Raw genomic sequence first — 12,921 nt, 5'->3', positions numbered from 1 at the left:
GGGGAAAGGAAGAAAATATCCGCACAGGAACATTACTCCTACAGGAAAAATTGAAAAAAAAAATCCAGAGATAGTTCAATCTTGATTTAATCCTTCCTGTTAGTTCTGGTCATCTCATTCATGCTTCTGTCAGAAACAGCAGGTTACACCTTCTAAAACCACATTCTGTCTGTATTCAGAAAGCTCAGGGTCAGGCACTGCAGTGTGAGTCAGCTCACACACAGCTAACTTTCCTCATGAGAGCTCTCCTCGTGAAGAAGGAGCAGGGACCACGTGGAGACAAAGCAACCCACACTTTTTCTCCTTCTACGGACTGCATCATACGTGGCGCGTTTGCAAATAGAAATTCAGTGTACAGTTGACCGTACCGTTGAACGTTATTTGTTATTTTGAAGAGATGTGACAAGAAGCCTAGCCTAACTCCACTCAGTTAAATTAACTGTAAAGGATAACCGTCGGTAATGCAGTCAAGTACTCTTGATTGCAAGATTCTTTTGATATTTTGCTTGTGCCACCATACTACAGTATATCCATCACCTAATGATAACGTTCTGTTTTTTGACTTGATGGCTCAAGACTTCCAAAAAGCTGAATGTCATCAGGAAGAGCAAGTCAAAATAGTGAACATTACTTGATATGCTACGGATTCACTATTTAGTATGCTGTATGATCTTTTTTTTTTACTTATTCTTGACTTAGTTAATATATTCACAACTTAAAAAAAAATCATTATTTGTGAGTTCTTTATCTGACGGCAGGCTGTTTCCCTCTATTTGAACAGCGACCGGCTGAACTTCAAACCAGATAACCGATCAGCTGAGCCAAGCTGTCAGGTATTAAAAAACAGCTCAAGTCTAAGCTCAGAAATGGACAGCAGCCAGAAATGTAAAATTCAGTTTAGCTATGAAATAACACATGCTCCTCTGCCAAAGGAACTCCATGGCCACCTTTGAAAGCAGAGACAGCAGTTTATTCACGAAAACAAAAAGCAATTGCGATGGAAAAAAAAACATAACTTTTGCTTATGTCGTGCTTTTTTGCCCCCACAAAGTTTTGAGAAGTGCAGAACTTAATATCGCTGTGCCAGGGAACTGAGGAAGAATGCTGATGGATGAAACTGATACTGTGGTCAGCAGCTATTTTTAAGACTTTAAAAGGATTGGGTCATACTGGTAGGTAAAAAGATTAGCTTCAATTAAACACCAAGTTATTAAACCTCAGGATGATTAACTTGCATTCATTTAAATTAAACCCAGCACTCACAAACCTCTTTTATAATACGGGAAGCATGAACCTGCACTACCTTGAATATGAGTACTTTAAAGCCCATGTTTTATAATTCCCTATTATTCCTACGATTATAATTTTGCTCTCATCAAATCAACTCACCGTGTTCTTCCAAGGCAAACTGATCTAAGATAATGAAAATATTACCTTATAGTTTCTCAAAATTAGAGTGTGAAAAGAAAACAAAGCAATATACCTTTGCCAAGGGTACAGTCTTTATTCACAATACTTCAGCAAATCCAGTGGTGTGTTGTGCTCGTTCGCACAAGAAATCATGTTTGTTTGTGTGCATTTTTCTCTCACGCTCAAATAAGGTAAAGGAAAAGGGTCACACTTTTACCTCCCTGCAAATACGTAACGGCATTTCAAATCTGATGACAGAAGAGAACAGATCGGCTAAGCGGCTCCATTAATCTGATTTTTGTTGTTTGAAACAAAGCGTTAGTCCTTCTCACTCACGCCATCTGACTGGGCCTGCTCCGGCAGTGAAACTGGCACAGGACCGGCCCTCGCAGGCCAAACCACTGAGCTCGTCTCTCTCCCACGCGTTCGTGTTGCCACTAACTTGAAAGAACCTCCCCTTGAGACAACACAGGGCTAAAGCAGACAAGGCTCACACTCTTCCTTTACTGAAGGAAAACGCCTTCAGGTTAATAAAAAAAAAGTAATTTCCCTTTGTGCGTACTGCCTTATTAGCGACTCTTGACACCTTTTTCTTAGGGGGTTATTACCAAACTTCATTACAACAGCATTCTCTCAATGAGCACATTTCTTTATATTTTTTTTTGCTTTTAGGGTCTTTGTAAAAACATTTGCATCTATCAAATATCTGCGCACACACACAACCCAGATGCGCAGTTTTGCCCACCAGGCACAATTAACGAAGTAACAATGTTTTGGGCTCTGCTCATGCAGGAAATTAGATGTGATTAAACAAAGACGAAAGGACTGCACAGCCCCAAATGAAAACACTTCCGCGAACTGGTAAGAGTACAGCACTCTTTATTGCCCGTGTATAATTCACTGAAAGGAATATGCCTCAACAAAACCTACTAACACATCTGTCAGCTGCAAAATATCAACCGACTCAAGTTTGTGCCCTGCTTACACTTCTTAACAAAAACAGTACAAAGGTCAAGGATAGGCTGTGCATTTCCTAGTCACTGTACTGTAAACACAGGGCTACTTTGTTTCTGTTGTGGGGTTACTTATTTGCATATAAACATAAAACATAACAGTCTCAAACACTGCTTGTATACAGCAGTGTCAACATCTGTATAACGGTCAAATTCGATATAGAGACACCAGTTGCACCTGGCGAACTCTCCTTTACGGAGCCATGGAAACAGAACTGCGATGGACGTTTTGTCGCATGCACATAAAAAAAATGTTAAACAGCAGTAAGATATGGATAGAGAGAGTTGGAATATGGGTCAAATGCAGCAGCTTCATGGTTTTTTCTGAAAATGCAGTAGGTTATAATAATGTAATGTAATAATAATAATGTTGCTTTATTAGCCCTATACAATTTCTTGCATTGGGAATTCATCTTTTCGCATACCCCAGCTTGCTCTCCATGAGACACACAGACAGGGAGAGAAGCTGGGGGTCAGAGCGCAGGGTCAGCCATTGTACAGCGCCCCTGGAGCAGCTGGGGTTAAGGGCCTTGCTCAGGGGCCCAACGGAATAGGATTCCTCTGCCAGCTGCGGGATTTGAACCAGCAACCTTCCAGTCACAGGCGCAGATCCTCAGCCACAGAGCCACCACTCCACCCAAGAGGGAGGTACTTTCACAATGCCTGCAATGTACAGATTACCCTGACAAGTCCTTCAAAAATGTCCACCTACTAGCAACTTTCCTCGATAGTTTTATATGTGAAACGCAATGAAGCTATCCGCACAGGCTACTTGTGACTTACAAATAAATTTATAGCTGTTGTATCCTCTTCCACAGAGAGCGGCGTCAGTGAAAATCTGAAAACAGACCCGTAAACAGCAGCTCTGGAACTCAACTCCATCTCAAAAATGTCACACCCAAGTGCATGAGCTACTGCCAGTGGAGTCAGTTCTCCCAGTTACCTCTGTGTAAAGCATACTTTTGTGTCTTACCATAGAAATGGTCATTACTGACCGTACTTCCTTCAGATAACGCCTTTAAAGGAGAAGAAAGGAAAAAGGGTTCGCCATCGAGAACAAGAATTAATCGCAAAAGAGAACTTTTCGCCTCAATATCTGGCATCATTACCCAATTAGCTAATTGTATTTGAACTGGTCTTAAGAGCTTATGTCCTCCTTCATTTAATTGCCTTTCCAGCATTTTAAATTTCCCGCGAGCCCGGAGCCTTTCCCTGCCGAAGCCGAGGCCAAGCCCAGACGTCCTGGAATATCGAGATCACGCGGTACCCGCTGGGGGCGGAGCGGCAGCCCTGTGGCTAAGGATCTGCATCTGTGGCTGGAAGGTTGCAGGTTCAAATCCCGCAGCCGGCAGAGGAATCCTACTCTGTTGGGCCCCTGAGCAAGGCCCTCAACCCCAACTGCTCCAGGGGTGCTGTATAAATGGCTGACCCTGCACTCTGACCCCAAGCTTCTCTCCCTGTCTGTGTGTCTCATGGAGAGCAAGCTGGGGTATGCGAAAAGACAAGTTCCTAATGCAAGAAATTGTATAGGGGTAATAAAGTGATGTTATTATTACCCGCAGACCAAACAGTGAGCGCTTAAACCTCCGCATATCTCTTCTCTCTCGGGGCCGGCACTTGTCAAAGGGGGCTCTTTCTTCCGCGCGGAGACGCGCATGAGCGTGCAGTCATTTTACAGCTGGACTACGCCGGAGCCAAAGCTGAAGTGTGCACAGGAGATGCCTCTAGTTCAAGCGAAGGGCAGCTCGGAGGCCTGAAACCGGACAGCTCGGCCTTTCCAAGCAGGGGCCGCTCGATCGCGACTCATTTCATGCACGCCGCCCTGAGATCCAGGGTGCCGACCCACCCTGCCCTCTGAGCCTGCAGGACGGGCGGCAGATTGGCACAGTCCTCACCAGGAGCAAGGAGAGCAAGCTGTCCGATGATGGAAGGACCATTTTTCACATAGAAAAAATATCCAGCCTTCTGTTAAAGAAGCCAAATATCTTGCCGCCTTCTGCAGGCGCAGACCAGAATTCTCCTCTTTGCTCCAGTCCGGCGTCACTTGCAGGTAAGCCAAGGGGGGAAAAGCATACGAGGCTCACACTACAGAGCTGAAAAACAGACTTCGAAACATCAGAAGCACTAGAAAACAACAACTATTACTCTGCCTGGCATTGACTGTGGGCTGTTTAGGTATTATGGTGTAGTGTATTATCTATGTTGTTGGTGCTAAATCACTAAGCCACTGAGCACAAGAAACCATTTCTATACCACTCACAGCACCTCGTAGCTACTTAACTCATGTACTGTACAGTGCCCTCCCAAAAGGACTGGGACAGTCAGCTTTTGTCCTCCGATGAAGAAAATGCTTGTTGTGTGGAACCTCACTATGGCACCAGAATGACAGTGGTCCGTTCTAAACAGACGTGCTGAAGAAAACAAATACTGAAGTCGGACCGCCCAAGGACAGGACAGGCCAGAAGGCCAACGAGTTGGGTGAGCTTAGCAGGTCAGACTTCATGTAGTCACCGCCTCCGAGGAATATGCAACCAAGTACTGATTTCAACAGAATGAAATTTACTTTAACCGAGTTCCAGTACTTACAGTCTCCCAGAAACCACTGAGCTGACCACAAAGAATTATTCTAAAAGGATCAAATGTGCTCATGGAATTACCTATAAATAAAACATTTTATTGTACGTACTGTACTATATTCCAGGTCCAGAACTGAACCCAGGGCTGCAAAGCAGCAATGAAGTCTTATTATTTAAAAAAGGATTTCATTAGGTGCAACGGACATGTCATTGTTCTAAACTCAAGGGCCTAAAAATAATTGAGAGAGATCATTTACTGCACCCAAACGGATGAAAATCCCAACTATTCCCCTGCACAATTCCACGCATGGCTTTCTTTCCTCCTTCCATTCGGGATGCATCTCGGAAGCACGCCGTGAAGCAAAACAGGAGAGCTGCGAGCGCAGATGTCGTGCATTGGAAATTCAGATGCCCAGAGGTTACCGCTGTTAACCCCCCGGATTGTGTCTCAGAGCGGGGGCGGCCCCTGTCAGGAGTACAGCAGCGCCGGGGAGCGACGGGCGGCCTTGCGCCCAGACACACGGACACGGTCGGCGGCTGACGGCTCCGGCCGCGCAGACAGCCCCCTCCCTCAAGACCGCTGTCAGTTATCTCCAGAAAAACAACGCCGCCGTCTTTCCCCAGGAGCCCGCCTGCTACAGAGGAAGTATGAATTATTCACCAGCACCGCCGTCCCAGCGCTGCGCCGCAGACATCAGCTCTCCTCGCTTCACGTTCCTACTCGCTTCACTCTTCTTTTTTTTTTGTTTTCACCAAGCCTTTAATAATTCAATTAGCTGACTGAATTGGCCAAGATTATCATATGCATATCATTTAATTGTATAATGTTAGCATGCCCAGAGGGGTTGGGCAGCCAGTTGACCTTGGACCCCTGGAGGTTTTTTTTTCTCCTTACTTAGGAGCTTTTGGCTCCTCTCCTCCGTTGTCCTCTGGTCCTTTCTGTTCTGTATTCACAACACGTAGGGTCACTTGCTTTGTTAGGCGCCTTGGGGCAACCTTGTCGTGAAAGGCGCTATACAGAAATAAATTGAGTTGAATATCAGGCCTCAAGGAACGGGGCCTGGCCTCTCTCCGAGACATCCTGCAGGACTCCCCCCGCTGCACAACATATGGACATCAGCTGGAGAAAACCAGCACTCGCTCCGTTTTCCACCAGAACAGCACAATGTCTGGCACGAAGAGCAACATCCGAGGAATATTTTCCAACACGTGGTGAAAATATTCGCCTGCACTGGAAGCTGAAGTCAGAATTTCAAACACCCGTTCGAGTTCCCATCCAGATAGCTCCACTGACCCCACGAGAACACGAAGGTTATGAGCAAGAGGAGGAGGCCATTTGGCCCATACAGCCCATCTGGGGGGAAAAAATATGGAACGCTTCACGAATCTGCGCATCACCCTGGCGAAGGGAACACGCCAAGCTTTTCTGTATCGTTCCCATTTTAGCATGCGTCCCGCCGAAACTGGACTTCCATCTCGCTCCAAACTCACTTTTCTACACGGAAGAGAGGTGACCTTCCGCAGGAGAAACGCCAAGTCTCACGGCAGAGGTCTGAACACGGGATACATGGGAGAGAACGTCGGTGAGATTCAGGAAACCTGCTTCCAACACGACTAACCGCTGTCAGATCAGCGCAAGGCTCTCCCGAGCTTGGGTGGCCAATCAGGAGGGGAAAAGACATACTCCTGGCCTTGGCGGTCTTTTCCATCATCTCCCAGCTGAACCGGCCTTAAGGGCTTCTTAACTACTCCATACAGGAGCAAATAACTGCCACCTGAGTCTGCAACCCCCTGTTATCAGACATTAGTGAGATGCATCTTTCTGTTTCTTACCAAGCACCTTTATGACTAGGGTCTCCAATCCTCCAATCCTAGAGAGCTCCAGCCCCCAAAACAGCCTAAATTGCCTGCTGTATGAAGATGGGTGACACCTGCGCAAGTTACTGACCAATCAAGCAAGTAACTAGTTCAATAAAAGGGGAACGCACAGACTCTTCAAATATTCTGGACACACAGTTTCCAGAACGCTTAGATGAAAGCTCATTCAACACAATAAGCACTTTAGAGTGAGGGGAAAGCAGTCCAAAACAAAATCAAGCAAGTCAGTCACGAGAAAGTTCCATTTCTGTCCTGCGGTGGAACCTGCCTCCTGCCTCGACAGCGGTGCCAGAAGGCAGGAAGTTCAGTGTCAATTAACCTCAATACCTCAGTCTCACCCCAAGACCCCAGAGAGATTCCAAAAAAAGAGCTCTTCTGAATGTTCAGGACAGATACATTTGTGCTTAAAATGTCTTTTTTTCCCCCCATTCTGAACAGAGCTAAACTGTGAAAAATAAACCTAGCTAAAAAATACCAGGGTCAAAACTAAACAGAAGGTGCACAGACCATAGGAGCAGGTTTACATAATGTACCCACCATTTGTCTGTTATTTCTGTGTGAGACGAGACAGACAAAATCTTATAAAAGTTAATAAAGTGTTAATAAACTTAGAATTGATGTCTGGGAGGCGAAAAAAACCCAAAACAAAATCAAAGAAATACTCCAGTGAGAAAGTTAAGAGATTAAGATGACAGAACTGAAACATAATCAAACAGTTCCTTAAGTACAAACACGTTCCGTTCTGTTGAGGAGATCTCTCCGCAACAATTACAATTTACCACACCTATTAAATGACTTGCCCTGCTGAGCAAGGCAAGACGTGACAGGTCTCCTCAAGTCGAGCTGCGATACCGCCAGGACAAGGGGGCAGCGCTCACGACAAAGCGCTTAAAGCTCGGCGCCAGTACCGTCCAGGCGAGCGCTCAGCAGTGACAGGACCGGGCCGACAGGACTGAGCTCGGCCCTCGCACCGAACCCGTCACCAGCTCGGACCCACTTCCAGGGCGGCCTGTCTAAGCAGGCGGAGGCGGGGAAAGGGCGCAGCCGGCCCCGAGGCAGTCTCCCTTTCCGAGCTACAGAGACCTGACCGGCAGGGCCCCCCTTGGTGTATTAATGAGCAGAATGAGCAGATAACAGGGCAGCTAGCTGAACGACAAAGACAATCTGCTGCCAGGGGTTAACAAGATGACGGAACAGCACTGCGGTCCCCTGGAACAGGCAGAAGCGAAGCGTCACCACGTCTTCTCTGAACATCGTCGCAGCTTTTGCGGAACAGCGAAAACACCGGCTGCAGGCGACACGACAGAGCCGCACCACCGAGCGCACACGGGCATTAAGAAGCCGTACGTGTTCTTCGAGAGACTTTAGCCCTTCCACAAGGACATATCAAACAACGTCTTAAAAAACGAAATAAAAAGAAATAGTTCATCTCCCCCAGGTACTTAGTTTACACACACCCTCGTCACGGTGTGCGCTGTGGGTGCCCATTTGCCGGGAACTGGAAACACACTAAAGGGGCTTGAAGCGGCTACTGAATCAGAACTGAACGGTACCAAGAAACGAACAGACCGCTCGCATTCGTAAGAGTTTCTGAAACAGCGTATTTCAGTATTGTCTGTACTATTTAGAATTGTAAATCTATAATCCACCCATCCGTCAATTTCAGCACTACCTGAACATCCTCAGTTTACAAAGGCCACATTAAAACTCTTAAAGTGAAGTTCGCTTGATATCATGTTTCAAAACCAAGGAACGAAAATGATCAGCTACAATTTCCTAAACCTCGAAAATCGGGAACAACACAATATAAACTCACACTTAAGCTCCTCTTTTTGGTGCGATATCTATAGTCCTTTAAAAGTTAGATTTCATAATATGAGTCTAATAAAAAAATATAAAGCATATTCAAATAATTTTCCTAAATTCTTTCTCAAAAACAAAACTTTTCAGGAGGATGTGGCGGAATATTCCATGCAAACGGCTTCTGAGTACCTGCGGGCTTCTTCACCAACACCAAATAAAACTGCACAGCACACAGCTGTTCCTTCCAGCGGGAATAACACTCAATAAAACGCGGAAGCCGATGTGTTTTACCTTAATTTAAAAACTTCTAATTGGAAAGTTTTTAAAGAAAGATGCATTAAAAAAAACACAACTGAACTTGGAGTTTAACGACAATTGCATAAAACAGTCAAGTATTAGTAGCCAAATGGGAGCCCAGGAAAGTAATACTGTAAGCGGTCTATACAAGGGGTGTGAAAGACAAAACCACTTTATTTGCTTTGAGTAGGGTGAAGGAGTGCTTTGTGAAGTCTGTAAATAGCAGGGGGTCAGTGAAAGAGTTGTGTGGGGAAATAGAAATATACATCGAGACCAAATGTGCACAGCACGGACTGCGATTCGTGCCAGAAAGGGTCTTATTGCTTCCTGGCATCCGTTTCCTCGTAGGCTGTAACCCCCGAGCTTCGGAAATCGAGCCCAACAAGGAAATCATCGCTTGAGGTAAGCGGTACAACATTTCCTTTCTTCCACCTTGTACAAGTCCGTCTCTGAAGGACATCTCGGTGAACTGCGCCCTGTGCTTTTGTTTCAGTGAGCTCAAAGTAGCCCTTCCCGAGGTCTTGAAAAACTCTCCCCGTTGCTGGCACACACACGTCCGAGAGCTGCTCCGCACTCATGGCCGCAGAATTCATTTGAATTTTCCTACTGGGTAATTCTTGGGTCACGAATGAACAGGTCCAACACACACAGCCCTCCTTGAAACAAAACGACACGGCGTGGCGCAGCTCAAACAAGCTTTCTGCCGAAAAATGTATTCTAGGTCACTCCTATTTTTTTTATGGGTGTGAAGATCACTCCCGAAGTCCAACGCCGAACAGAATTGGGACCGCATTATAAAGCAGACCTGCTACGCCTTCTCCCAGAAGTTAAAAAAAAAGGCTTTTCTGCCGACCGCCCATTTCACTTGGGATGTCAGGTACTTCTCTTCCCGACAGGAAAGTCAGGGGTAAAACAAAACTGGTTCAACATTTGTTGGCCAACAATCACAATCTCCACAAGCTCCTCAGCATCAGTGCAGGCTTGTGCTGGTGTGCTCCAGGGCTTCACCCCATGAAACCAAGGCAGGAGTTCAACATACTGTACACAGTCTTAACCCAGTTCACAGGATCAGCACGGGATCGATTCTCCACCGTGTCGCTACTGTCCTCTTACCACAGGGCTGCTCCGGTTTTCTCTGGCAAGTGTATAAAACTTAAAACTGTCCTTGACTGTAGTTGTACTATTTGATAATCGCCTTTTGCTCCGTTTGTGTACTTTTGCACAGTTTTTAACCGATATGGGTACTGTCACACTGGTACCATCCTGTTGTTTACACTGTTATTGCTATTGTTTTTACTGTCTATTGTCTTGCCTGCTGTTCTATATATACACACACAACTAATAGGTTTATTCCATGCTGAAAAGAGAAGAAAGAAAACACAACGTTTCGGCCGTGGAGCCTTCTTCAGGTGTGAAGAAGGATCAGATCAGCAGGATCACACCTGAAGAAGGCTCCACGGCCGAAACTTTGTGTTTTCTTTCTTCTTTTCAGCATGGAATAAACCTATTACTTGTTCCTTTGCAGCCTACGCATGCTGACGCAGCTCCCCACCTGAACTATATATATACTGCACCCGAGAGACTACCGAGAAACACTTTTCATTCCACTATGCACCTGTGTAAGTATAACGACAAATAAAGTTTAATGATCTGAAGAAACGGAATATCTTTTCGGCATCTCCTATCCCCCAGGTCCACTCTGCGCCAGAGCACGTCCTGCCTCTCACACGACACCAAATTCAGAACCGCCAGCAGCCTCCGCGACGGAGAGGAGCTGATAACACTCCGTTCACCTGGGCTCAAAAGTGTTCGTCGACAAATAATTAAGGACAGACCGAGCCCTCCGCGCTTTCGTCTTCCACATTTCCGCACTACAATCAAAACTAACCCTGCGCAGAAGCCTGGGGCCTAAGCTCATTTCACACAGAGGAAAGAAAAGATCCAAACCAAATAGCACAGGCGGCCCACAGTGTAGCCAGTAAACCTTTTCAGCTCAAGATAATGGGCTGGTTATCGCTGAGATCTGGGGATTGGCTTCTTTCAGTGCCAGTGTTTTATTTTTCAGTCGGGGGAGCACACAGGCTGCCGGAATAAAGACACAGCGTTTACCCGCTGCTCAGCTCCATCCTCCTGCCTCCTCTCGCACTTAGTCAACATCCTGTTTCTCTCTGGTTCAATGTCCGAACATTGTTTTCCACTCCACAGTCCAAAATTAGGCCTGCGATTAAAGGTGCAGGACTATATGAAGTTCTTAAGACATCAATTCCTGTTCTTTGTCAACAGAACATATATAATATTAAGATAATATTTTAGTTTCAAAAACACAAACATTAATAATAAGGCAACTGCTTTAATTCCTAATACATTTTATCCAACGTACCACAGCTTCAGAGCCGAGGAAGAATTACGACTTTCAACTGATATCAAGCCCTAATCCTGTTCTAAACTAAAGCTGAACTTTAAAAAGGTCTAGGAATAAAATTAAGATTTATTTAAGAATTCAGCTTTGTATTGTGGTCTGTCTGCCATCTGGCTAGTGCACAGCCTGGAGATCAGACTACAAAATATTCTATCACAAGCTCACCAGAATTGGACTGGCTGACATTTGGTGAAACCAGGTCACTGGAACAAAATACTCCCCTACCCCCCACCTGTCCACACTCCAAAAACATCTCGGACTGCGATAGGCACAGACTCAGACAGGCACATTATGAAGCACAATCTGATTGTTCTGCAAGGATGAACCGCATTGGCAAGGTACGAATGAGGTTATGGAAGGCAGCAGAGCAATTCAACGTTGTATGAAAGATATCCATCCTCTCGGTCTGAGTGACAGCAGCCCATGGGAACACAAGAAAGATTTCAAACAAGGGATGAGGCGATTTCACCCTAGCCTGTTTTGGGGAGTTAGTAGCTGATAGATCAGTGGATCTCATCTAGCAGACTCATGTCAGGAGCCAGGATCTGTATCAAAAACATCGCCAAGTTGCTTGATCCACAATCCCACAATCCCTGGTGTACAGAACTGAATGCCCTTTTAATGGCCGTTTCGAACGCACTTCCAGTTCTCCACTTGCATCCTCTGGTTTATGTTTTGCTGCCGATCTTGAGGAAATACAACTGGATAAGAGTTGTGGCGGTGCATCTTAATTCAGGTCCCCTCTTAGTCCTCTCTGTTCAAGACTTAAAAAAAGGCTCAGTTCTTTTAGTCTGTCAGAGTAGGACGTGCCTTTCAGCCAAGGAAGAGCACCCGATAGATTTTCTCTTGGGGTGGTACAAACTCTACAAGTCTCGAGTGACTGGACAGGCCGTGTCAGAACGCCGCCACCCCGAATCTCCTTCACATAGCCGGTGTGGGGAATAAGGAGGATTGTGTGGACACAGAAGAATAAACCTGAAACCCCCCACTATATAAGAATGGGTTTTCAAAACTCAAATCCTGGAGTGCCTAGTGTCTTCTGGTTGCTAGCCCAACATGAGTTATCCATTAAATAATTGTCTTGCTTATATTTCAGCCATATTTTACCAACACCTAAAAGTTTCACGTATGGCTCCAGGCTCAAATGGTGCTCAGTGAAGTTGTAGGTGTTTATTTACTTTTATCTACCCTGTACACCCCTCGCTACCCATCCGTGGTCTCAGCCCCTTGCCGTGTCAGGAGAAACCCGGCCCCCAGAGGAATTCCCTAGGACGTTCTTAGAAGCCTGAAGCTTCTAGAACATCTGCAGAGACACAATTCAGAATTCTCATACTTTCCTCTGCATTTCCTCCCATCACATCTCTCCTTCTGCAGCACGTGTTCCTGGAGGATACTGCGCTCAATAACGAAGTCACTTTATGTTCGCCTTTAATAATATTCCTGTTTATAACAGAAAACAGTCAACACAGTGCCGTACTGTATCTGTCGTGGTTTCTTATGTTCGGTTCCTGTTACTTATGTTGAT

At 45.7% G+C, this 12,921-nt stretch overlaps 1 protein-coding gene and 1 non-coding gene across 3 annotated transcripts in view; both read right to left on the bottom strand.

Annotated features, from left to right (window-relative positions):
* asap2a (ArfGAP with SH3 domain, ankyrin repeat and PH domain 2a) overlaps positions 1 to 12,921 on the bottom strand; it is a 103,218-nt gene that overhangs the window by 73,634 nt on the left and 16,663 nt on the right. The gene's annotated exons all lie outside the window — the stretch shown is intronic.
* Positions 6,363 to 6,468, bottom strand: LOC148840072 (U6 spliceosomal RNA). The gene has a single exon (XR_016090351.1). It is a non-coding gene; the product is annotated as a U6 spliceosomal RNA (small nuclear RNA).

The sequence above is a fragment of the Atractosteus spatula genome, chromosome 2 (assembly GCF_055471065.1).
Source record: "Atractosteus spatula isolate fAtrSpa1 chromosome 2, fAtrSpa1.hap1, whole genome shotgun sequence".
NCBI classification, from domain to species: domain Eukaryota; kingdom Metazoa; phylum Chordata; class Actinopteri; order Semionotiformes; family Lepisosteidae; genus Atractosteus; species Atractosteus spatula.
Note: the sequence above shows the minus strand (reverse complement) of the source record. Positions and strands in the feature narration are given on the sequence as shown.